Here is a 25739-nt window from a genome sequence, read left to right as displayed (position 1 = left end):
CCGCCTGTACTGCAAGTCCTGTGTTTAACACTCTGAAGTCACCTTGCTATATATATTGCCTGCATCAAATGTACTGCAACCAACTGTCTGCAAAGGAACTGCGCTTCCATCTGCGTCCATGTATGATGACTACTAAAGTTTGAGTTCTGTTTTAACATCACGTGGTTCCTCAGTTATTCCTGCTATCAGCAAACGGCGTGCCACCGTTTAATTGGCACTGGCGTCACGAACATTACTTATCATCACCTGCTCTTGCAGAGAGTCAGCTGTCTCAGGTTAGTGTCACGATTGCACTACAACACCCAGGAACATTTCTACACCTAACTTGAGCACGCTGCAGCTGCGTCCTGTCGTAGCGCAGCTGTTGTAGGTGGTGGGCACAGTGACTGCGCAAAACATTCACTGATGATATAGGCAGTGAGCTGTATATTGTCTGTGCTGCTCGGCACCTCCTTGCAGTTTGGCGCCCGGGGCAACAGCCCCCCTGGCCCCTCCCATGCTACGCCACTGCTATGGTGTGATTACATTGTCACATGACGGGGATGCGCTGTCATGACTTGCCAGGTGAACAGAGCACAGTCAGGAACCCAATAAAAAACTGTGAGGCAAGGCAGCTTGTGATCTGAGCTATGCGGCTAGGTGTGTAAGCAGGCTGCAGTGAGGCAATGGCTACTTACTATTCCAGCGCCGTCCTCTATCATGTAACAAACTGATATAAGTAGAGATGAGTGAATCTAAGCTGACGAAGTGGAATTCAATACGAATTTCAGGAAAAATTTGATTCGCAACGAATGCAAATTTGCTCCTGCTTCGTGGTAACGAATCGCAATTTTCCTAAAATGGAGGCTACACGTGTGACGACTGAGGACACGGGGCAAAGAACTCTGGGAAGGCGGGATCACCCAGATTGACATGCCTGCATGCAGCCAATCACCAACCAGCCAGCCCTTGGATGTCACAGACCTTTAAATACGGCAGCCATTTTAGATTCTGACATTTTCCAGTGTTCAGACTGCAGGGACAGATGTGTGAAGGCGCTAGGGAGAGCAATTGGAAAAACCTCTATGCTTAAAAAAAAACCTGAAAAAAGGATTTATAAGTGCAGGGAAAGGATAGGGAGGAATCATTTCACAGCATTTTAGTGCAGGGAAAGACATCAGAAGGCGCTAGGGACATTGATAGGAAAGTAATTTACAAGTGCAGGGAACGATTATTTGGGGATCCAAATAGTCATTAGACAGCTCTGTCATTCCAGCTTTTTGTTATTGGGCTGCAGGTGTTATGTTGAAAATCCTTTAGTGGCTTATATCTTAGTATCTTATTCAGTACGACAAGAGAAATATATACGCATTTCACTTCTGCAGTTATTTCTGTTGAAAGCGTATTGGGGCGTATTTCAGTACATCAAGAAAAATATATATGCACTGCACTTCTGCAGTTATTTCTGTTGAAAGTGTATAGGGGCGTATTACAGTAAAAAAAGAAAACTATATGCGCACTGCACTGTTGCAGTTATTTCTGGTGAAAGTGTATAGGGGCGTATTACAGTAAAAAAAGAAAAATATATACAGGTGAAACTCGAAAAATTAGAATATCGTGCAAAAGTTCATTTTATTTCAGTAATGCAAATTAAAAGGAATTGCATTAATGCAGCTTAAAATTAGAATTTTGTGAAAATGTTCAATATTCTAGGCTCAAAGTGTCACACTCTAGTCAGCTAATTAATCCATACCCCTGAGCAAAAAAATGACGAATATTCATCATTACGAATATATAACACTATATTGAATATAGTGCTATATATTAGTTTTTTAGAATATTCGTAATTTCTTTCCATCTGAAGTCTTGATTCCTCCCTGCTTAAGTTGCTTGTGGGCCAATGACTCATTGGCCCACAAGCAAGAAGCAGGGAGGAATCGTGTTCAGATGGAAAAAATGACGAATATTCTAAAAATGAATATATAGCACTATATTCTATAATGCTATATATTTGTTTTTGAACCACGCCTGTATTGAGTGCGCAATATTCACATATTACGTGATCATTCCCTTGCCGGTTTTCGCGTAAAAAAAAAAAGAATGTCAGATATAACGAATATACGAATTTGCGAATATATGACGAATATTGTACAACCTATTTGTGAAATATCACGAATTCGAATATAACCCCTTCCGCTCATCACTAATCGGGAGCACCCGAGTATAATGGAAGTCAATAGGAGAACCCGAGCATTTAACCAGGTACCCCCTGCTCTAAAGAGGGAAGGGTGCCTGGTTCATAGGAAAATGTCAGAAATTTATGGAAACACCACCAAAATGGTTCTGTAACAGCATGGGGAGGATGTCTGGATGCATCTTGGACTCGCAGGTTGCTGCTGGGAACAATGTTGTCCAAATAGTATGCCACTTTTACAGACTGACGATAATACGCACAAAACCGAAAAAAAATATTGATTTTAGAGGAAAAATGTATAGGAAACATTCTTTCCTGTATATTTACTTGTAAATAAAGTGCAAGTGCTAGGAAAAATTACAAGGCAGAGGCACTCCGATACAACCTGTATATCACATAAAGGAGGGCCTTATTCACATTGTGGTGCAATTGTTCAGGCAGTGGGACTCCTACACTCATAAAGTCTGTGCACTAAGTGAAAGGGCTGCCAAAAATTACAAGGAACCGGCACTCCAATACACCCTTTATTACACATAAAGGAGGGCATCATACACACCCTTGAAAAATTATGATCAATGGCCTGCTGGTGACCCTCAAAAACATTTGGATCAAGGGCCTGCTGATCTGACCATCTAAAACATTATGGGTGAGGGCCTGCTGCCGCTTTGGTGACTCTAGTTAACATGGGGCCGATAGCATGTCCCCGTGAGGGCGATGATCCATTCGGATGTCTGGCTAATCAACTTTTGATGTTATTGTCTGCGCAAACAATTGTAACTACGGGTAACGGGGAATCAGTGTTTGATTCAGGAGAGGGAGCCTGAGAAACGGCTAGGGCTACCACATCCAAGCAAGGCAGCATGCGCGCAAATTACCTGTTAGGTAAAATTAGGTGAGGGCCTGCAGGTGAGCTGACCCAGTAAAAGATTTTAGGTGTGGGAAGGGGGGGGGGGGGGTTGGGCCGAACCTGTATAAGATTTCAGGTGCGGGCCTGCTGGTGAGCTGACCCTGTAAAAAATTATATGCTAGGGCCTGCAGCTTAGCTGACCCTCTAAAAATTATATGCGAGGGCCTGAAGCTGAGCTAACCCTCTAAAACATTATATGCGAGGGTCTGCAGCTGAGCTGACCATCTAAAAATGTATATACGAGAGCCTGCAGATGAGCTGACCCTGTAAAACATTATATTTGAAGGGCATATATGCGAGGGTATTATGTGTGACGAATAAGCATGTTGATATGATGGAAGAGGAGGAGTCGAAAAGGAAGATTCAACCATATACCCATGTTTGTGGTGGAAGGGGTGCATGAGAATAGTTCAGTACATTATAAACAACACATTTAAAGTGCCTTTATATTCATCCGCTTTCATTGTTCATTTTCATAAGAGTCAACCTGTCAGCATTTACAGTTGACAGGAGGATACACTTATCTGTTATAATGCCACCAGCAGCACTAAATACCAGCTCAGACAAAACGCTGGAGGCAGGGCAGGCCAGCACCTCCAAAGCGTAGAGCACCAGTTCGTGCCATGTGTCCAGCTTGGACACCCAGTAGTTGTAAGGCACTGAGGAATCATTGAGGTCTGCTATGTACTCCTTCACCATCTTCCAAAAATGTTCTCTCCTTGTGACAGTAGGCCGCGCATCAGGGTGAGGGTGCTAGCGGGGTGTCATGAAACTGTCCCAGGCCTTGGAGAGTGTTGCCCTGCCTCTGTTGGAACTGCTGTGCGCTTCCCGTGTCTCCCCTCCTTGGTTGGCCAAGTAACTACGGACTCTGCCGCCAGTGTTGTCAGATAGAAATTTTTGGAGCAATTTTTCAACAAGGATCTTCTGGTATTGCACTGTTTTGCTCATCCTCTCCACTAAAGGAATGAGAGATGAGAAGTTCTCTTTGTAGCGGGGGTCAAGAAGGGTGAACAACCAGTAATCCGTGTTGTCTAAAATGCATATAATGCGCAGGTCGCGGGAAAGGCAGCCTAACATGAGTGCCATGTGTGCCAGAGTACCAAAAGGCAAGATTTTGCTGTCATCATCAGCAGGATCACTCTCAATCTCCTCATCCTCTTCCTTCTCTTCTGCCCACCCACGCTGAACAGATGGAATTAAACTTCCATGGGTACTACCCTCTGTAGTGGAGGCAACTGTCTCCTGATCCTTCTCCTCCTCCTCTTCATCATCCAATTCGCGCTGAGAAGACGAACTGAGAGTGGTCTTCCCCCATTTCCACCTCTTCCACATGCAAAGCGTCCGCCTTCATTGTGAGCAGCGAGTGTTTGAGTAGACACAGAAGTGAAATGGTTACGCTGATTATAGCGTTATCACCGCTCACCATCTGTGTTGATTCCTCAAAGTTTCTTAAAACCTCACAGAGGTCAGACATCCATGCCCACTCCTTGCTTGTGAATAACAGAACCTGACTGGAATGGCGACGACCATTTTGCAGCTGGTATTCCACTACTGCCCTCTGCTGCTCACAAAGCCACGCCAACATGTGGAACGTGGAATTCCAGCGTGTGCTCACGTCACACCGGTGAGCTGGCCATTTCAAGCGCTGCTGCAGCGTTGACAGACCGGCTGAAGCTGTTGGTGACTTGCAGAAATGTGCACACACGTGGCGCACCTTCACCAGTAGCTCAGGCAAATTGGGGTATGTTTTGAAAAACCACCGAACCACAAGGTTGAAGACGTTGGCAAGGCTTGGGATGTGTCTAAGCTTGCCGATCTCCAAAACCGCCACCAAGTTACGGCCATTATCAGACACAACCATGCCTGGTTCTAGGTTGAGTGGCGAGAGCCACAGCTCAGTCTGGTCTCTTATATCCTGCCACAGCTCTGTGGCGGTGTGCTGTTTGTCCCCTAAGCATATCAGCTTCAGCACTGCCTGTTGCCGCTTCTCCACTGCAGTGCTACACTGCGTCCAGCTACCGACTGATGACTGACTGGTGCTGCACGTGGATAATTCGGAGGTGAAAGTGGAGGAGGCAGAGGAGGAGAAGGGGGGGTTGGAGCCACTAACGTAGGTGCTGGCATAAAAAATGATTGACATAGGGCCCGCATTCCTTGGTGTCGGTAGCACCTGTGCCATCCCAGGGTGCGACTCGCTCCCAGCCTCCACAACATTCACCCAGTGTGCCGTCAGGGAGATGTAGCATCCCTGGCCGAATGCACTTGTCCATGTGTCCATGGTTAAGTGGACCTTCCCAGTAACTGCGTTGGTCAGGGCACGGGTGATGTTCTGGGACAAGGCGGGCATGGCACACCTTGAAAAATAGTGGCAGCTGGGGACTGCGAAATGCGGGACGGCCGCCGACATCAGGCTGTGGAAGGCCTCAGTGTCCACTAGCCTAAATAACAACATTTCCAGGGGCAGTAATTTGGAAAGCTGTGCATTTAGTGCTATGGCCTGTGGGTGGGGGGCTGGGTATTTTCACTTGCGTTCAAAGGCCTGGGGTAAGGACAGTTGGACTCTTGGCCAGCAAGTAACATAGGGGAAGAGGAGGCAGTGGTGTGACCTGCAGACACAGATTGTGGACCCAGGCGTTTGTCCCACTTATTACAGTGCTTGGATGCCATGTGGCGGATCATGCTGGTGGTGGTGAGGTTACTAGTGTTCACGCCCCGGCTTATTTTCATTTGGCACAGGATGCAAACTACTATTCTTTTGTCGTTCGCAGTTTCTTCAAAAAAGCGCCAGACTGCGGAACATCTACCCCTTGGCAAGGGAGATTTCCGCAAGGGGGTGCTCCGTGGAACAGTTGCGGGTCTGTTTGGTGTGGCCCGCCTTCTCCCTTTTGCCATTCCACTGCCTCTTCCAGCCTGTTGTGCTGCAGATCCCTTCCCCTCTGTACTGCTCTCCTCGTTCGGCTTCCCACCTTCCCAGATTGGGTCAGTGACCTCATCGTCCACTCATCTTCCACTTCCTCACTCTGATCATCCTCCTGATTTGTTGACCTAACCGCAACCTCACTGATTGCCAACTGTGTCTCATCCTCTTCATCAACCTCTTGAGACAGTAATTGTGGTTGACTCACTGGCAACTGTGTCTCATCATCATCCACCTCATTAAACTCTAATTGCCGTTAACCACCGTCATGTTCTTGTGACTGTGGATGCTCAAGCTGTTGGGAATCAGGGCACAAGATCTCATATCCCTCTTTAAGCGTGCTTGGTGAGAGGGCCAAATCAAGTAATGGTACTGAAAAAAGCTCCTCGGAACATCCGACTGTGGGATCACTTGTTTGGCCCCACTGTAAATGGTGGGAGGAAGGAGGATCAGGATAAGGATTGTGTGCACCAGACTCTTGGCTACTGAGACTGGACTTGTGGAAGACAGGGTGGTGCTAAACCGACTGGAAGCATTATCTTATGCAATCCAACCGACCACCTGCTCGCACTGGGCTGACTTCAACAGTGGTGTCCTGCGCCGCCCTGTAAACTGGGACATGAAGCTAGGTATCTTGGATGATTTTTTTATCTTGTGCTCTGGCAGCAGCCACAGTTTCTACGCGCCCAGAGCCACGGCCTCTGCGTGCACCATCAGCATCACGGCCACTTCCCCGTCCCCTACTGCTTGCCTTCTTCATTTTAAATGTGATATATTCTTGAAAGTATGTCACACGTACAGTAGCGTAGGATTTGGAAGTGTATGTGCAAAAAACTGTATTTGTGATGAGGAAACGTTAAAAGGACAGGTACCACAGGTAATGTCACAGTTTGCAGTGTCTGCAGAAAAACTGCACTGGATTTCACTGATATTTTAGGAATGTGCACACTTTAAACAGGAGATGTGGCACAGATAATTTAACAGTTCTCAGCGTACACTGTCTACGGAAAGACTGCACTGGATGTCACTAATATTTTAGGAATGTGCACACTTTAAACAGGAGATTTGGCACGGATTATTTAACAGTCGTCAGCGGACACCGTCTACGGAAAGACTGCACTGGATGTCACTGATATTTAGGGATGCGCACACTTTAAACAGGAGATGTGGCGCAGATAATTTAACTGTCCGCAGGGGACACCGTCTATGGAAAAACTGCACTGGATGTCACTGATATTTTAGGGATGCACACACTTTAAACAGGAGATGTGGTGCGGATAATTTAACTTTCCACAGCAGTCTATTACACGGTATTTAGCGCAGGATGCACTAAAAATATATATTGCTGCTGTCACACACAATAGTGCTTAAAAGGACTTTTGGGTCTCTGAAACGTTTTTTGTATAAAAATCTTCCTATTACACTCCCTACACTGTCTGTCCCTTCCTATGCACAGCTCGCCCTAATACTGAGCAATTTAGCCCAAGTTGCGCTACAAAAATATATGCTGCTGTCACACACAATAGTCCTTACAAGGACTTTTGGGTCTCTGAAACGTTTTTGTACACTTATAATATTCGATTACACTCCCTACACTCTCTGTCCCTTCCTATCCTCAGCTCTCCCTGACTCAGAATGAGCAGAACACGCATCATTGGGTGCAATATAGTACCTGATGATGTGTTCCGGCCAGCCAATCACTGTAATGCCAGTAGCCAACATGGCTACTGGCATTACAGTGAGGACAGTACTTACCTGAATATTTATTGGCTGCTTAGCAGCCGCGAAACGTGCGGGAAGGAGACTCGAGCACATGCAGTACTCGGCCGAGTACCACCATCTGCCGAGCATAGCTATGCTCGAGCTGAACTGGTATTCGGCCGAGCATGCTCGCTCAACACTAATAAGCACTGCACTGTTGCAGTTATTTCTGTGGAAAGCATATCGGGGTATATTTCAAAACTACAAGAAAATTATATACGCACTTCACTCTGATTGTTTTCTGGTCAAAGCGTATAGTGGCCTATTTTAGTCCAACAAAAAAAAAATATACGCACTGCACTGTTGCAGTTATTTCTGTTTAAAGCATAAAGGGGCGTGTTACAGTAAAAAAAGAAAAATATATATGCACTGCACTGTTGCATTTATTTCTGTTTAAAGCATATAGGGACGTATTACAGTAAAAAATATATACAGGGAGTGCAGAATTATTAGGCAAGTTGTATTTTTGAGGATTCATTTTATTGTTGAACAACAACCATGTTCTCAATGAACCCAAAAAACTCATTAATATCAAAGCTGAATATTTTTGGAAGTAGTTTTTAGTTTGTTTTTAGTTTTAGCTATTTTAGGGGGATATCTGTGTGTGCAGGTGACTATTACTGTGCATAATTATTAGGCAACTTAACAAAAAACAAATATATACCCATTTCAATTATTTATTTTTACCAGTGAAACCAATATAACATCTCAACATTCACAAATATACATTTCTGACATTCAAAAACAAAACAAAAACAAATCAGTGACCAATATAGCCACCTTTCTTTGCAAGGACACTCAAAAGCCTGCCATCCATGGATTCTGTCAGTGTTTTGATCTGTTCACCATCAACATTGCGTGCAGCAGAAACCACAGCCTCCCAGACACTGTTCAGAGAGGTGTACTGTTTTCCCTCCTTGTAAATCTCACATTTGATGATGGACCACAGGTTCTCAATGGGGTTCCGATCAGGTGAACAAGGAGGCCATGTCATTAGATTTTCTTCTTTTATACCCTTTCTTGCCAGCCACGCTGTGGAGTACTTGGACGCGTGTGATGGAGCATTGTCCTGCATGAAAATCATGTTTTTCTTGAAGGATGCAGACTTCTTCCTGTACCACTGCTTGAAGAAGGTGTCTTCCAGAAACTGGCAGTAGGACTGGGAGTTGAGCTTGACTCCATCCTCAACCCGAAAAGGCCCCACAAGCTCATCTTTGATGATACCAGCCCAAACCAGTACTCCACCTCCACCTTGCTGGCGTCTGAGTCGGACTGAAGCTCTCTGCCCTTTACCAATCCAGCCACGGGCCCATCCATCTGGCCCATCAAGACTCACTCTCATTTCATCAGTCCATAAAACCTTAGAAAAATCAGTCTTGAGATATTTCTTGGCCCAGTCTTGACGTTTCAGCTTGTGTGTCTTGTTCAGTGGTGGTGGTCTTTCAGCCTTTCTTACCTTGGCCAGGTCTCTGAGTATTGCACACCTTGTGCTTTTGGGCACTCCAGTGATGTTGCAGCTCTGAAATATGGCCAAACTGGTGGCAAGTGGCATCTTGGCAGCTGCACGCTTGACTTTTCTCAGTTCATGGGCAGTTATTTTGCGCCTTGGTTTTTCCACACGCTTCTTGCGACCCTGTTGACTATTTTGAATGAAACGCTTGATTGTTTGATGATCACGCTTCAGAAGCTTTGCAATTTTAAGAGTGCTGCATCCCTCTGCAAGATATCTCACTATTTTTGACTTTTCTGAGCCTGTCAAGTCCTTCTTTTGACCAATTTTGCCAAAGGAAAGGAAGTTGCCTAATAATTATGCACACCTAATATAGGGTGTTGATGTCATTAGACCACACCCCTTCTCATTACAGAGATGCACATCACCTAATATGCTTAATTGGTGGTAGGCTTTCGAGCCTATACAGCTTGGAGTAAGACAACATGCATAAAGAGGATGATGTGGTCAAAATACTCATTTGCCTAATAATTCTGCACGCAGTGTATATACGCACTGCACTGTTGCAGTTATTTCTGGTGAAAGCGTATAGAGGCGTATTTTAGTCCAACAAGAAAAATATATATACATTTCACTTCTGCAGTTATTTCTGTTGAAAGCTCATAGGGGCGTACTTAATTAAAAAAGGAAAATATTTACGCACTGCACTGTTGCAGTTATTTCTCGTGAAAGCATATAGGGGCTTATTTCAGAACTACAAAAAAAATAATATACGCACTTCACTCTTTTATTGTTTTCTAGTCAAAGTGTATAGTGGCCTATTTCAGCCCAACAAGAAAAATATATACGCACTACACTACACTATTTCTGGTGAAAGCGTATAGGGGCGTATTTCAGAAAAAAAATAAAAATATATATGCACTGCACTGTTGCAGTTCTGTTTAAAGCATATAGGGACGTATTACAGTAAAAAATGAAAATATATACGCACTGCACTGTTGCAGTTATTTCTGGTGAAAGCATATAGGGGCGTATTTCAGTCCAACAAGAAAAATATATACACATTTCACTTCTGCAGTTATTTCTGTTGAAAGCGTATAGGGGCGTATGTCATAAAAAAAAAGATACTATATACGCACTGCACTGTTGCAGTTATATCTCCTGAAAGGGTATAGCGGCCTATTTTAGAACTACAAGAAAAATATATACGCACTTCACTCTTTGATTTTCTAGTCAAAGCGTATAGTGGCCTATTTCAGTCCAACAAGAAAAATATATATGCACTGCAATGTTGCAGTTATTTCTGGTGAAAGCGTATAGGGGCATATTTCAGAACTACAAGAAAAATATATACGCACTCCACTCTTTGATTGTCTTCTAGTCAAAGCGTAGAGTGGCCTATTTCAGTCCAAGAAAAATATATATGCACTGCACTGTTGCAGTTATTTCTGGTGAAAGCATATAGGGGCGTAGTTCAGAAAAAAAAAAAAAAGGAAAACTTTTAAAAAAGGAAAACTATATATGCACTGCACTGTTGCAGTTATTTCTGGTGAAAGCGTATAGGGGTGTAGTTCAGTACAACAAGAAAAATATATACGCATTTCACTTCTGCAGATATTTCTGTTGAAAGCGTATAGGGGAGTACTTCATTAAAAAAAGAAAAATATTTACGCACTGCACTATTGCAGTTATTTCTGGTGAAAGTGCATAGGGGCGTATTAAAGTAAAAAAAGAAAACTATATACGCAGTGCAGTGTTGCAGTTATTTCTGGTGAAAGCAAATAGCGGCGTATTTCAGTACTTCCAGAAATATATATACGCACTTCACTCTTTTAAAGTTTTTCTGGTCAAAGCGTATGGGGCGTATTTCAGTACTACTAAGAAAAATATATTCTCAGTGCATTTCTGCAGTTAATTGTGGTGATAGCATTTAGTGGACTATTTTAGTACAAAAAGAAAAATATATTCGTTGCTTTTAGGGGTGTTTTAATTTCCATTTAATTTATGTAGTTCAGCTACAAGTATGTCAGGCAGAGAAGTGCCAGGCCATGCACAGAGGAGTGGCAGAGGTCTGAATGTTTCCGGCGCAAGCAGAGGTCGCAGCAGTGTAAGGGGGTGTGGCAGCAGGAATCTCTGCGAGAGGCCTGAGCTCCCGGTGAGATCTAGCAGTCGTGTCTTGACCAGCAACCCAGCAGTTTTTGATTGGTTAACTCGGTCATCCACGTCATCCCAAGTGATATCAGACACCCCCAGCCAATAGACACAACCCTTAGTTGGCATGGTCCAGGAGCAGGCCCTGTGCCCTCACCTGTCCTCAACCTGACTCTATCCTTTGCTGTTCCCTCAGCCACAGAAGTATTGTATGCTGTGGGCTTAGCTCCACTATACAGCGTGGACGAGCTGCTAGAGGACAGTCAGCAGCTACTGCATAGCCAAGATCTGGAGGAGACATCCGCTGATTCCTCTGCTAGGCGGGCAAGTAGTGATGAGCAGAGTGGCGCAGGAGCTTGTGTTGCGAGCAGTCAGGCTCCTGACCCAGAGACCGTTGAGGAGGACATCAGTGACGTGCAGACACTACTTGATGATGATGAAGCCGATCGCACTTAGGAGCCAGGTGCAGAAGGGGCTTCATCATCATCAGGAGAAGAGGATGGCAGCTTGCATGTGAGGCAGCGGCTGAGCAAGCTGCGTGGTAGCATGGCTGGGAGTCAGCAGGGTGGCAGCAGTTGCAGGTCAAGAGCTAAATGTGTCTGGGGTAGACCACCTGCTTTGCAGCAGCCTACCTGCCCAGGAAGTAGTGGGGCAGGGGTTCATGGAGGCAGCGGTGGTAGCAGTCAGTGCGGACTGTTGGGGGGAAAATCACCTACTCGGCGGTGTGGCAGTTTTTTTTATTAAGCTGCCAGAGGAGGTTAACGTGGCCACATGTAGAATATGTGGGCAGAAGGTGAAGCGTGGCCAGGGTGTCAATGTTGGCACTACGGCCATGCATCAACATATGCAGCATTGTCATGCAGTGGCCTGGGAGAACCGTGGCTCTGATGTGGTGGTCCAGCCTGCTGCAGGTACCGCTGCATCACCCAGTGGCACACACCCGGTTTCAGCCAGTCAAGGCTCCACCACCTCAACCGAAGGGAGCTGTCTGTCATTCCCATCTTCTGATGGTCCAGATGCTCCTACTCCTCGTTAGTCACTCCTTCAGCAATCGATCACCGAAGCGATTGCCAAGAGACAGCAGTATGCTTTCACGCATCCAACGGCGGTAGAAGCTGAACGTGCTCCTGTCCAAGTTGCTGGTGCGGCAGTCCCTCCCTTTCCAAATGGTGGAATCTGCACCTTTCAGAGAACTGATGGCTAGTGGTGGATGAACATCGGCCGGGACGGTTCGCGAAGGCGATCGCGCCAACGCGATCAAATGTTCATGAACCACAAGTTCGTGGCGGGCCACATTCACTTTAATGGCAGGTGAACCTGAAAAACCTTTAGCTCATATTTGCAGTCACCAAATACTTAGTAGAAGTGCACAAATAATCCCACAACATGGACAGTGACATACTAGAGGGGGATCAATGACAAAAATTCCAACAAGAAATATGTATCTTAATCACGGGACATTTTTATGCGTCTTAAAGAGGAAATTCTCAAAAATGTGGCCTGTTGGAGCCTAGAAAAAATTTATTTTAGGCCACGGGAGTACGGGCCTTAAAAATTAGGCATTCACCTGACATAAAAGAAAAAAATCTGATTATGTGGCTCGAGGTACATTATGTGGTCAATGTATAAAAATTTTACTGTAGGCCAGTACAAATACAGGTCAAATACATATGTTTAAAAGAACTAAAAATATCAAATTGGATTAAAAACATTGCTAACGAAATCCCCTCTCTTGAAAAAAAACCCTAATGATAATAGTTGAAACACGTGGTAGTCACAGGTGTTGAATTCCCCTGAGGCCCAAAACATTAGGCATTCAACGTACAGAAGAGGCCTTTTATACCTCATTATTTACATAAAACAGGAACCATTCCTTGTTCTTGGTGTTGTAGGATAGGTGTGGGCTGGCATGAGGAAATTCAATTAAACGTGTTCCTCACAGGTGTTGAATTCCTCCGAGATCCATGCCTCATTCATTTTTTAGAAATGTGAGGTAGTCCACACTGTCGGAGCTAGGCGAGTGCGATTATCGGTCACAATCCCCGCTGCTGCACTGAACGTCCTTTTGGACAGGACACTGGACGTGGAGCAAGCCAAGAGTTCCATGGCAAATTGTGCCAGCTCTGGCCACAGGTCAAGCCTACACACCCAGTAATCCATGGGTTCCTCGCTTCTCATAGCATCCACGTCGGCCGTTAAACCAATGTAGTCGGACACCTGTCGGTCTAGGTTGGATCCGGAGGGTGGCTGTCGATGGGTTGGCTGCAAGAATGATCTCATATCCGAAGTGACCAACACATCTTCAAACCGCCCTCTTCTGGCATGCTCTGTTTGATTGGTACCCGCAACTGTTTCTCTGTGAGTGGAAATTCCTTTGCCAGCGTCCGCAAAAGCAGAATGCAGCATTTGTCGAAACAAGGCCTGGAAGTGCTGCATTCTGACAGCCCTCTGTGATGCTGGTAACATGTCTGACATTTTGTGTTTGTACCGGGGTTCTAAGTATGTTGCCACCCAGTACTGGTCCTTGCCCTTTATGCTTTTTATACAGGGGTCCCTCTTCAAACACTGGAGCATGAAGACCCTCATTTGCACTAAACTGGAAGCAGTGGAGTGGCCTGGCTCCTGCTCATCGTTCAGGATAATGTCGTCCTCGGTCTCCTCCCCCCAGCCACGGACAACACCAGGGATCCCAGAAAACTTTAAAGCATGCTCTTCTTTCTCCTCCTCCTCCGCCCAGGCATCATCTTCCTCTGACTCCTCTTTAGACTCCTGTGGACTTATCTCAGATGGGAGTAGCCCCTCCTGGGAATTCATTCAGCATTGTGATTTCCCCATCTTCCTGCTCCTCGACGGCTTGATCAATGACACGACGCAATACACACTCCAGAAAGAAGGCGCAAGGTATGATGTCACTGAAGGCACCCTGGCTGCGACTGACCAGTTTGGTGATCTCATCAAATGGCCGCAGAAGTCTGCATGCGTCACACATGGGCAGACACTGGCGTTGTGAAAAAAAGACCAAGCTCCTTATAACCTGTCCTGCCGCAGAGTTAACTTGTCGCTGAACGTGGCCATATAGCTCCGGGATGCCCTTCTGGCAACCTTCCATTGCGGTGTGCCAATAGCCACAAATTTACGAAAGGCCTCTGAGTCCACCAGTTTATATGTCAGTAGTTGGTGGACTAGCAGTTCCGACAAGCCGGCAGTCAGCCGTTGGCAAGAGGGTTATCTGGCGTCATCAGCTTTTTACACTCGAACATTTGGGCCACGGAATCCTGCCTTTTTCCAGATGAACGTGACGACAGCATGGTGGAAGGTGGAGTGGAGGACAAATGGGAGGAGAAGGAGAAGAGGCAGGACGTGGAGCACCGGAAGTGTGGCTTCTGACGGTGTTGCTCCCACTGGGCTCGGTGATGGGAGGCCAGGTGCCTTCTTAAGGCGGTAGTCCTTAGGTGAGTGTTGGCTTACTGCGACTTATGCGTTGACAGCACAGGCTGCAAGTCAACATCATTGTCAGCAGCTGACACTTTAAAAAAAGCCTACACTGTGGAGCTATGTGCCGGCGTCCTGGGAGCACCAGATGTGAGCTTGCATGGTGGATGGCTGGTTCCAGATATATTTGCAGTCTGCTTTTTGCCTCCTGTGCACTGTAAGTTCTGCCTGCTTCTCCTCCTTCTCTTCCCTATCTGCTCCTCCGTCTCTCCCTCTGAACTCCCCTCCTCTTCCTCTCTTGTGGGCACCCACGTGACGTTCATCAACACGTCATGATTATCACCTTCACCACCACTGACATTAGAGATCTCAGAGTTGGCAGCTACAGCGGGGACCACCCTCCTTGGGCTGATCTGGGTATTGTCGTCAGACTGCTGGGTGGCGACCGTTGATACCTCCTCTTCCTGATCCAATGATAAGAATGGCTGCGCATCGGTAAGGTCTTAGAATGGATGGGAAAATAATTCCTCTGACTCGAGCGGCGGGAATATGGTGGTGGTGGTGGTGTCTTTGGAGGTGCACACAGCAGAGAGTGAAGAGGGTGCAGATAGAGAGAATGAGGAGGGTGCAGAAGCGGAACGCTGAGTGAGCCACTCAACCAAGTCTGGCGTGTCCTTTGACGTAATCGCACGCACCTTCTGCAACTTCCCACTTAGGCCCTGGCCTGGTGCACCTGCCCAACCCTTAACACCCCTGTGGAATGGCCTGCCTCTTCCTTTGCCTGTCATTTTCAAAATGACCCTGTTACAAAAGTCCCTATAGAAGAGCAGTATTTGTGGAAGAAGGTATATCACACCCCTGCCTCAATTACTTTTTGGGGGGAGCAATTGGTATATCACACCAGTAGAAATGATTGGTTCCAATAGCGTTTGTCACTCTGTGTAGATGCGGTAACGTAGCAAAACCGCAAACAAATGCTGCACTACCTAAATGCACAATATAGAAAGTATATTATTTGAATACAACACCGCTGCTTCAATCATTTTTTGGGGGGGCCAACTGGTAAATCACACCAGTAGAAATTATTGGTTCCAATAGTGTTTGTCACTCTGTGTAGATTCGGTAACGTAGCAAAACCGTAAACAAATGCTGCACTACCTAAATGCACTATATAGAAAGTATATTATTGGTATATAACACACCTGCTTCAATCAGTTTCTTTGGGGGGAAACTGCTAAATCACACCAGTAGAAATTATTTGTTCCAATAGCGTTTGTCACTCTGTGTAGATGCAGTAAAGCAGCAAAACCGCAAACAAATGCTGCACTGCATAAATTCACTATATAGAAAGTATATTATTGGTATATAACACCGCTGCTTCAATCAGTTTTTTGGGGGGCCAACTGGTAAATCACACCAGTAGAAATTATTGGTTCCAATAGTGTTTGTCACTCTGTGTAGATGAGGTAACGCAGCAAAACCGCAAACAAATGCTGCACTACCTAAATGCACTATATAGAAAGTATATGTCAGGGAACAGAGAGGAAGAAAAGAGGGTGCACTCTGACTCCACCCTCAACCCCTGTCCCTGCCTACTTACACTACATGCCCTAGGCGAGGGGGCGTAACTGAGCGACGGTCCCTCACTTACGTAAGTGCACAGAGGAAAGATACGGAAGGTCAACAAGCCAAGGGTCAGAACCAGGAGAAGGAGTACAAATGGAGCGGGCAAATGTAAAGTCAACAGTCAGAGCCGAGGTCAATCCTGGAGAGCAATACGTACAAAGAATGAGACTAAGTCGAGGTCAAAGAATGAGCCGAGGTCACAAGGTCAGGAGGTCAATCAGAACAAGCAGCCGCAGACTAGAACCAAGGAACAAGGAAGCACCAATGGACCAGTATCACAGGCAACCTGTAGCCAGCAGGTTGCCTGTATTTATAGTGGGAAGTGAGGGTCATGTGACGCGGCCAGCATCACATGACCGACAGACAGACAAGTCGAGTGATCAGCTCGGCGCTAAAGGCAGACCTAGGAGCAGGGAGCCTCCCAGCTAGCAAAGCCTCCCTGGGAATGAGGCCGAACACAGATCCTCGCACCCGAAGCTAAGCAGCAGGTCTGCGGCTGATGGGAGACCGAGTGCGCCTTCGGCGCCCCGTTGCAGTACCCCCCCTTTTACGAAGGCCACCTGACCCAAGCCCTTGGTTACAAATCTCCCAGGATGCTCATCATGAAACTATTTGATGAGCCTCGGGGCGTGGATCTCAGTAGCTGTAACCGAAGACCTCTCTTCGGGTCCATAGCCCTTCCAGTGGACAAGGTACTGCCAGGAGTTTCGGACCTTTCTAACATCCACAATTCTAGAGACTACAAACTCCTCTTTATCTTCAATTTGTATGGGAGGAGGAGCTGACTGCGACAGAACAATGGGTGGAATATATTTCTTAAGCAACGATTTATGGAAAACATTATGAACACAAAATGAGTCTGGCAATCTCAATCTAAAAGATACAGGATTAATAACGCCAATATTCTCATACGGCCCAACAAACCGTGGCGCCAGTTTCCTAGAAGACACCTTCAGCGGTAGATTCCGAGTAGACAACCAGACCCTGTCACCAAGCTGAAAATTAACCCCCTTAGAACGCTTCCTATTAGCCATCCGTTTTTGTTGTTCTTGGGATTTTTGCAGGTTCACTTGGACCCGTGCCCAAACTGTGCACAGTTCAGAAGTTACTCTATCAGCCTCAGGATTAGATGAAGGTATCAACGAGCTAGAGTTAAATCGAGGATGGATTCCAAGGTTACAAAAGAAAGGGGAAACCCCAGTAGAAGAATTCACACGGTTATTTATAGCAAATTCTGCCAGCGAAAGACATTTTACCCACACATGTTGATTTTCAGAGATGTAGGATCTTAAAAATTGCTCAAGAGTCTGATTTAGTTGTTCCGTCTGACCATTAGTCTCGGGGTGAAAAGCAGATGAAAAGGCCAAAGAAATCCCAATTCTCTGACAGAAAGCTCTCCAGAATTTAGCAACAAATTGAACGCCTCTGTCTGAAACAATATTTTCCGGGATCCCTTGAAGCCGTACAACGTAATCAATAAACAGTAGCAAGACTCTTAGCACTAGGAAGTTTACTCAGAGGTAGGAAATGTGCCATATTACTAAATCTGTCAACCACTACCCAAACCACTGACTTACCCTCAGAAGACGGCAGGTCAGTAATAAAATCCATAGAAATATGCGACCAGGGCTTACTGGGAATGGGTAGTGGTTGTAACTCTCCGGCAGGACGTGTCCTAGGAGTTTTGGATTTGGCGCACACTTCACAAGCAGATTCATATGCATTGACGTCTCTTAACAAAGTAGGCCACCAGTATGATCTGGAAACCAACTCACGAGTGCCTTCCATGCCAGGGTGACCACATAAAACTGAATCATGACACTCACCCAATAACTGGAGCTGAAAATGCGCGGGAACGAATAACTTATCTGAAGGTGTATGTGCAGGTGCTAGATGTTGAGCTAATTAAATATCAGAGGCCAAATTAGAGGATACTGATGCCATGATGATATTGGCTGGAAGGATGCGTTCTGGAGGGGTATCGGAAGACTGAAAGGCAGAAAAACTTCTTGACAAGGCATCAGCCTTTATGTTCTTACTTCCTGGCCTGTAAGTAATGGAAAAATTAAATTGAGTAAAGAATAATGCCCATCTGGCTTGACGAGGGTTTAAACACTTAGCGGACTCAAGAAATAACACATTTTTATGATCAGTAAGAACGGTAATTCTATGTTTTGCCCCCTCCAAAAAATGTCTCCATGCCTCAAATGCCCACTTAATAGCTAGCAACTCACGGTTCCCAATATCATAATTCCTTTCTGTAGGAGAAAATTTTCTGGAGAAAAAGGCACAGGGTCTGAGGTTAGAGAAGTTAGAAGGTCCTTGGGACAATACTGCCACTACTCCATCCTCAGAGGCATCTACCTCCACCATAAAAGGTTCCTCCAGATTTGGTTGAATTAAGACTGGGGCACTACTAAAACTTCTTTTAAGATTCTCAAAGGCTTCAATGGCTTCCTCAGACCAATTGACTAAATCCGCTCCTTTCTTGGTAAGATCTGTTAACGGTTTGGCGATTAATGAATTTTTTTTTTAATAAACTTACGATAATAATTGGAAAAACCCAAAAAGCGCTTTAAGGCTTTAAGGGATGATGGCCTCACCCACTCCTGGATTGCCCGTACCTTCCCAGCATCCATTTTGAAAGAATCAGGAGTGATGACATACCCAAGATACAGAATCTCCTGTACTCCAAAAATGCATTTCTCAAGTTTAACTGATATTTGGTTAACTCTTAAAATGTCTAGTACTAGTCTTATATGTCTCACATGCGAGTCCCAGGTGGGAGAAAAAATCTGAATATCATCAAGATAGACGATTAAAAACTTCCCAATGAATTCCCTGAAAATGTTGTTCATGACATTTTAAAAGACGGATGGGGCATTACTAAGCCCGAAAGGAATAACTAGGTATTCAAAATGTCCGTCAGGAGTATTAAATGCCGTCTTCCATTCATCCCCCTCCTTATTTCGGATTAAATTGTAGGATCCCCTCAAGTCGAGTTTGGAAAACCAGGCAGCTCCTATAACCTGATTGAACAGGTCGGGAAATAAAGGGAGGGAATATTAATATTTAACAGTGATCTTATTTAATTCACGGTAATCAATACAGGGTCTGAGTCCTCCGTCCTTTTTCTTAACAAAAAAGAACCCCGCACCCATTGGAGATACCGAGGGCCTAATGTGCCCCTTGTTCAAACTCTCTTTACTATATTCCCTCATTGAATTTCGTTCGGGACCAGGTAGATTATAAATTCTTCCTTTGGGATATCGGGTCCCGGATACTAATTCAATAGCACAATCATATGGTCTATGGGGTGGTAATTCTTTCAGCTCGGATGATGAAAACACATCAGCATAATCTCTAATATATGGCGGAAGGGTTTAGGATACAGTATGAACCCTGCTAAAACGACCGATAAACAGGACTTACACTGAGAACCCCATCTTTCTATCTCCCCAGTAGCCCAATTAATAACCGGATTATGTAATTGTAGCCAGGGCATACCTAATACTACATTTACGGGTAGATTCTCAAGAATTAGGAATGAGCATATCTCAGTGTGTCACATTCCTACCGAGAGATCTCTGGGGTAAAAAATTTGACTGTACCACCCGACAGGGGAGTGGAATCAATGGCTACAATGTTCACTGGGTGAGGAAGGGCTAAAATTGGAATTCCTATTTGGATAACTAATTTACGGTCAATAAAATTAGATACTGACCCGGAATCAATAAAGGCGTCACCGAAACCCCTGATTCCCCCCAGAGACACAGTAATAGGAACCAGCAGCTTTTTTCTTACCACCCCAGGGATTACCTTGTCTGTTGAGCCCTCTGGTTTGGGTGGACCTCCGGAAGAAGGGATCTTAGGGCACTGTCGGACCCAGTGATCAGAACCGCCACAGTAGAAGCACACTCCACCACGACGACGCTGCTCCTTCCTGGTCATGCCCAGCTGCATGGGTTCATCAAAGAAGCCTTCGGATTTTGCTATCACCGGACCCATCTCCATCTTGGGAACCATCTGTGGAACAAGAAGGTGTTCTCGCTGTCATTCCCTAACCCGTCGGTCTAGCCTAATGGCTAACGTCATGGTTTGTTCTAAGGTTTTGGGGGGTGGATAACACACTAGCATATCCTTGAGGGTGTCAGACAAACCGTACTTAAATTGACTCTTGAGGGCCGGTTCGTTCCACCCGGAGGCAACGCACCATCTACGGAATAAGGTACAGTACTCCTCAACCGGATGGTCACCCTGTCTAAGGGATTTCAGCTGGGTCTCTGCTACCATGGCATGGTCAGGTAATCATAAAACACACCTAGCACCTGAAAAAATGCGTCAACGGATCTGAGGCATTGCGAATCGGAAGGCAAGGAGAATGCCCAGTCCTGTGGATCCCCCTGTAATAAGGAAATAATGATCCCCACCCTCTGTTGCTCAGATCCAGAGGAATAGGGACGTAAGCGAAAATAAAGCTTACAGCTTTCCTGAAACACCAAAAAGCTTCTACGGTCTCCTGAAAATCGGTCAGGAAGCTAAACAAGGGGTTCCATAAAGGCAGGTGCCGCTTGGGCAGTGATGGGAGGCGCAGGAAGATCACGAGCAATCTCTTGTGCCTGTAATCTCTCCCCCAATTCCTGAACTATATGGGCCAGATTCTGCACGTGGTCAGTCAGGCTCTGTAAGGGATCCATAGTAAAAAACTTTTTAGGTCTGTGATTCTGTCAGGGAGCAGAGAGGAAGGAAAGAGGGTGCACTCTGACTCCACCCTCAACCCCTATCCCTGCCTACTTACACTACCCGCCCTAGGCGACGGGGCGTAACTAGGCGACGGTCCCTTACTTACGTAATTCCACAGAGGAAAGATGCGGAAGGTCAACAAGCCAAGGGTCAGAACCAGGAGAAGCGGGAGTACAAATGGAGCGGGCAAATGTAAAGTCAACAGTCAGAGCCGAGGTCAATCCAGGAGAGCAATACGTACAAAGGATGAGACGAAATCGAGGTCAAAGAACGAGCCGAGGTCACAAGGTCAGGAGGTCAATCAGAACAAGCAGCCGCAGACTAGAACCAAGGAACAAGGAAGCACCAATGGACCAGTATCACAGGCAACCTGTAGCCAGCAGGTTGCCTGTATTTATAGTGGGGAGTGAGGGTCATGTGACGTGGCCAGCGTCACATGACCGACAGACAGACAAGTCGAGCACCGAGTGATCAGCTCGGCGCTAAAGGCAGACCTAGGAGCAGGGAGCCTCCCAGCTAGCAAAGCCGCCCTGGGAACGAAGCCGAACACAGATCCTCGCTCCCAAAGCTAAGCAGCAGGTCTGCAGCGGATGGGAGACCGAGTGCGCCTTTGGCGCCCCATTACAGTATATTATTGGTATATAACACCCCTGCTTAAATCAGTTTTTTGAGGGACAACTGGTAAATCACACCAGTAGAAATTATCGGTTCCAATAGTGTTTGTCACTCTGTGTAGATGCGGTAACGCAGCAAAACCGTAAACAAATGCTGCACTACCTAAATGTACTACATAGAAAGTATATTATTGGTATATAATATTCCTGCTTCAATCAGTTTTCTTAGGGGCCAACTGGTATATCACACCAGTAGAAATTATTTGTTCCAATAGCGTTTGTCACTCTGTGTAGATGCAGTAACGCAGCAAAACCACAAACAAATGCTGCACTACCTAAATGCACTATATAGAAAGTATATTATTTGTACAGTATATAACACCGCTGTCTCAATCAGTTTTTTTGGGGGGCAACTGGTAAATCACACCAGTAGAAATTATTTGTTCCAATAGCATTTGTCACTCTGTGTAGATGCAGTAAAGCAGCAAAACCTCACACAACTGCTGCACAATACATGGTAACGAATCAAATTTTGCTGAAATGGCAGTAAAAAAATAAAAATAAAAATACTCATTTCATCCATTTGGGCGCAATGAGGCTGTCTCACCCATCTTGATTGAAGATAACGTGCCAATTCTCATGCACACTTGGCGGGTGCGGTTACGTCATCATCACGTCAGTGCACACCCCAATTGAAACGTTTTCTTCAATCAAGTTGTCCGTGACCACCTCTCCATGATCAATGAATGAGATGAATGTATATATTTTTTGTTTTAACCCCTGATTAACCCCCTGATAAGCTGAATGTGACTCTCAAATGCCACGATCAACATTGAACGCAGCATCTGAGGGGGTCAAATGACGGGGGCAGCATTCCTCGACATTGAGCCTGCTCCATAAAATAAAATGAGATTCGTTACGAAGTACAGTAATTCATAATGAATCTAATTTCTTGACGAAAGTCGGCGAAGCAGGCAAATCGAATTTTTGAAAACTCTCTAGTAATGTTATGTCTACACCAAAATGGTGCCATTAAAAAATACAACTTGTCCTGCAAAAAAACAAGCCTTCATACAGCTACATCGACAGAAAGATAAAAAAGACGAAAAAGTGAAAAAAATTGCTTTGTCATTAAAGCCCCAAGAAGCTGGCCACTAAGGGGTTAAATTCATCCATATATTTTTTTTTCTATTTCTAATTAGTGTACAAAATGTGGTATGTGTGGAGCCTAAGAATAGAGTTCTATGCTGGTAATATTGCAGTTTTTTATCATGAAGAAAAAGTCACATTTAATAGACCTTACAAAGTATTGTCTGCAGGTATAGTGATTGGACAGTAAGTATAAGCATAATGTTTAAGAAGTGGGTTCATTAAATACAGATCCAATGGCCTAATGACCTGCCACTGCTCAAGAATATGAATCATCCTGCATTAAATATAGATGTATACAATACAATATAAATCCTAATGCTTTTTTCAGTGTATAACTTGGACTGTGTTCAAGTCAGTCACTAGTGATGGACGGACATCTGCCGGGACGGTTCGCGAACACGATCAAATGTTCGCGAACCGCAAGTTCAAGGCGGGTCCCATTCATTTTAATGGCAGGCGAACCTGAAAAACCTTCAGCTCATATTTGCAGCCAAGAAATAATTACTAGAAGTGCACTAATAGTCCCACAACATGGACAGTGACATACCAGATGTATTATTCGAATTTGCGATCTCCATTCATTTTTTTTTTTTCAATGCAAAATATCGGCAATTCAATTTTCGCGTACGCGCATGCGCAAATGCACTATACAGTACCGAAATGCACTATAAAGAAAGTATATTGGTATGTAACACCCCGCTTCAATCAGTTTTTTTGAGGGACGACTGGTATATCACCAATAATATGGTATATGTTCCAATAACGCTTGTCCCTCTATATACCTGCAGGCTGCAGTATCGCAGCAGAACCGCACACAACTGCCGCACAATAAAAACGCACTATAATATACTTTCTAACATAGAAAGTATATTATAAAATTGTACAAGGAAGGCAATCCATTAGAATATACATGAAGATAAAACGTAACCTTTAATAATTTCACTATGAGGGTTCATTCACACATCCGTAAGTGTTTTGCGGATCCGCAAAACACGGACACCGGCAATGTGCATTCCGCAATTTGTGGACCGCACAACGCCGGCACTATAATGGAAAATGCCTAATCTTGTCTGCAATTGCGGACAAGAATAGGACATGTGGAAGTGCGGATCCGCAAATGCGGATGTGGATCCGCAAATGCACATGTGGATCCGCAAATGCGGACAGCACATTCCGGCCCAATTGAAAATGAATGGGTCTGCACCCGTTCCGCAAAATTGCGGAACAGATGCGGACCCATTTTGCGGACGTGTGAATGGAAAAGATATCCCTCAAAATTAAAATATATTAAATTATTAAAGTTAACAAAAAAGCATAGATGTGGTAGGCAATAACAAGTGCTCGGCGGCACTAAATCAGGTGCTCGGCAGCACCAAATCAGAAACCATATGTCCTACCACAATCCGGGGGGTTCCAGTGCACATCGATGAATCCAGGAGGGAAAGCAAAAAAACATCCATCCCTGGGCTAGATGATGATGTGGTATTGAATAGTGTTGATCACGAATATTCGAATTTCTAATTTTATCGCGAATATAGGTACTTCGAAAATTCGCGAATATTTCGAATATAGTGATATATATTCGTAATTTTGAATATTCCATTTTTTTTTAAATCACTACACATGATCCCTCCCTGCTTCTAGCTTGTGGGCCAATGAGAAGGCTGCAGTATATTTGACTTTAGGAGTAGTGTTGTTTGCTAATTTTCGTAATGCAAATTTTTATTGCGAATTTTTCAACTTACAACTATTAGACAAAGAAGATTATAGCACTATATTAGCTAAATTGCTCTATATTCTTTTTTTTTTTTGAATATTCGCTATATTGCGATATATTCTTGTTTTAGAATATTGCGAATATTCGAAAAAACTAAGTTATAGCAATATAGCGACTATTCGAAAAAAAATGAATATAGAGCAATTTAGCTAATATAGTGCTATAATCTTTTTTTTTAATAGTTGTAATTTTTTTCCAATCTGAACTTCAGATGAGAAAAAAATTACAACAATTAGACAAAGAAGATTATAGCACTATATTAGCTAAATTGCTCTATATTTGTTTTTGTTTTTTCGAATATTCGCTATATTGCTATATATTCTTGTTTTAGAATATTACGAATATTCGAAAAACTAAGTTATAGCAATATAGCGAATATTCGAAAAAAAAAACCATGAAAATTCGCATATTACACGATCATTACCTTGTGGGATGTGAAAGAATATAACGAATATTCGAATTTGCGAATATTCGACGAATATTCTACAAAATATTCGCGAAATATTGCGAATTCGAATATGACCCCTGCCACTCATCACTAGTATTGAAGGACAGGTTGGGCAAAGAACTGTCCCTGATATTGCCCTACAGGGGGGTGCTATTCTGGCCCTGATAGCCTATCCACAGACCACCTGCCCTGATAAGAGCGACCTTGTCCAGAACCTTACCCTATATAAAAATGGCCCTAGTAAGCCCCTAGGTTCTAGCAACCTGACTTCCAGGTGATCACTATATAGATCTATGTGTTTTTGACTCATTATAAAAGTATATTATAAGTATATCGCTCCCCACTGTGTATCACACATATCGATAGCACACCTATACTAGTGCTTAAAATGACTTTGGTGGCCCTATTAGCTAGCGTTTGGTGTCCCTAACAGCCTGTCCCTGCTCCACACAGCAACCTCTCCCTACACTGGCAAAACACTGAATGTAAAATGGCGGCCAGATCAGGTTTATTTATAAGGTAGGGGGTATGTCCATGTGCTGAAATGTCTCAATTGGCTGTCCTGTACCACCTGATGGATGTGTCATG

This window comes from Bufo bufo, chromosome 4 (genome assembly GCF_905171765.1).
Source record: "Bufo bufo chromosome 4, aBufBuf1.1, whole genome shotgun sequence".
NCBI lineage: Eukaryota > Metazoa > Chordata > Amphibia > Anura > Bufonidae > Bufo > Bufo bufo.
The sequence above is the reverse complement of the archived record's forward strand: the minus strand, read 5'-3'. Positions refer to the sequence as shown.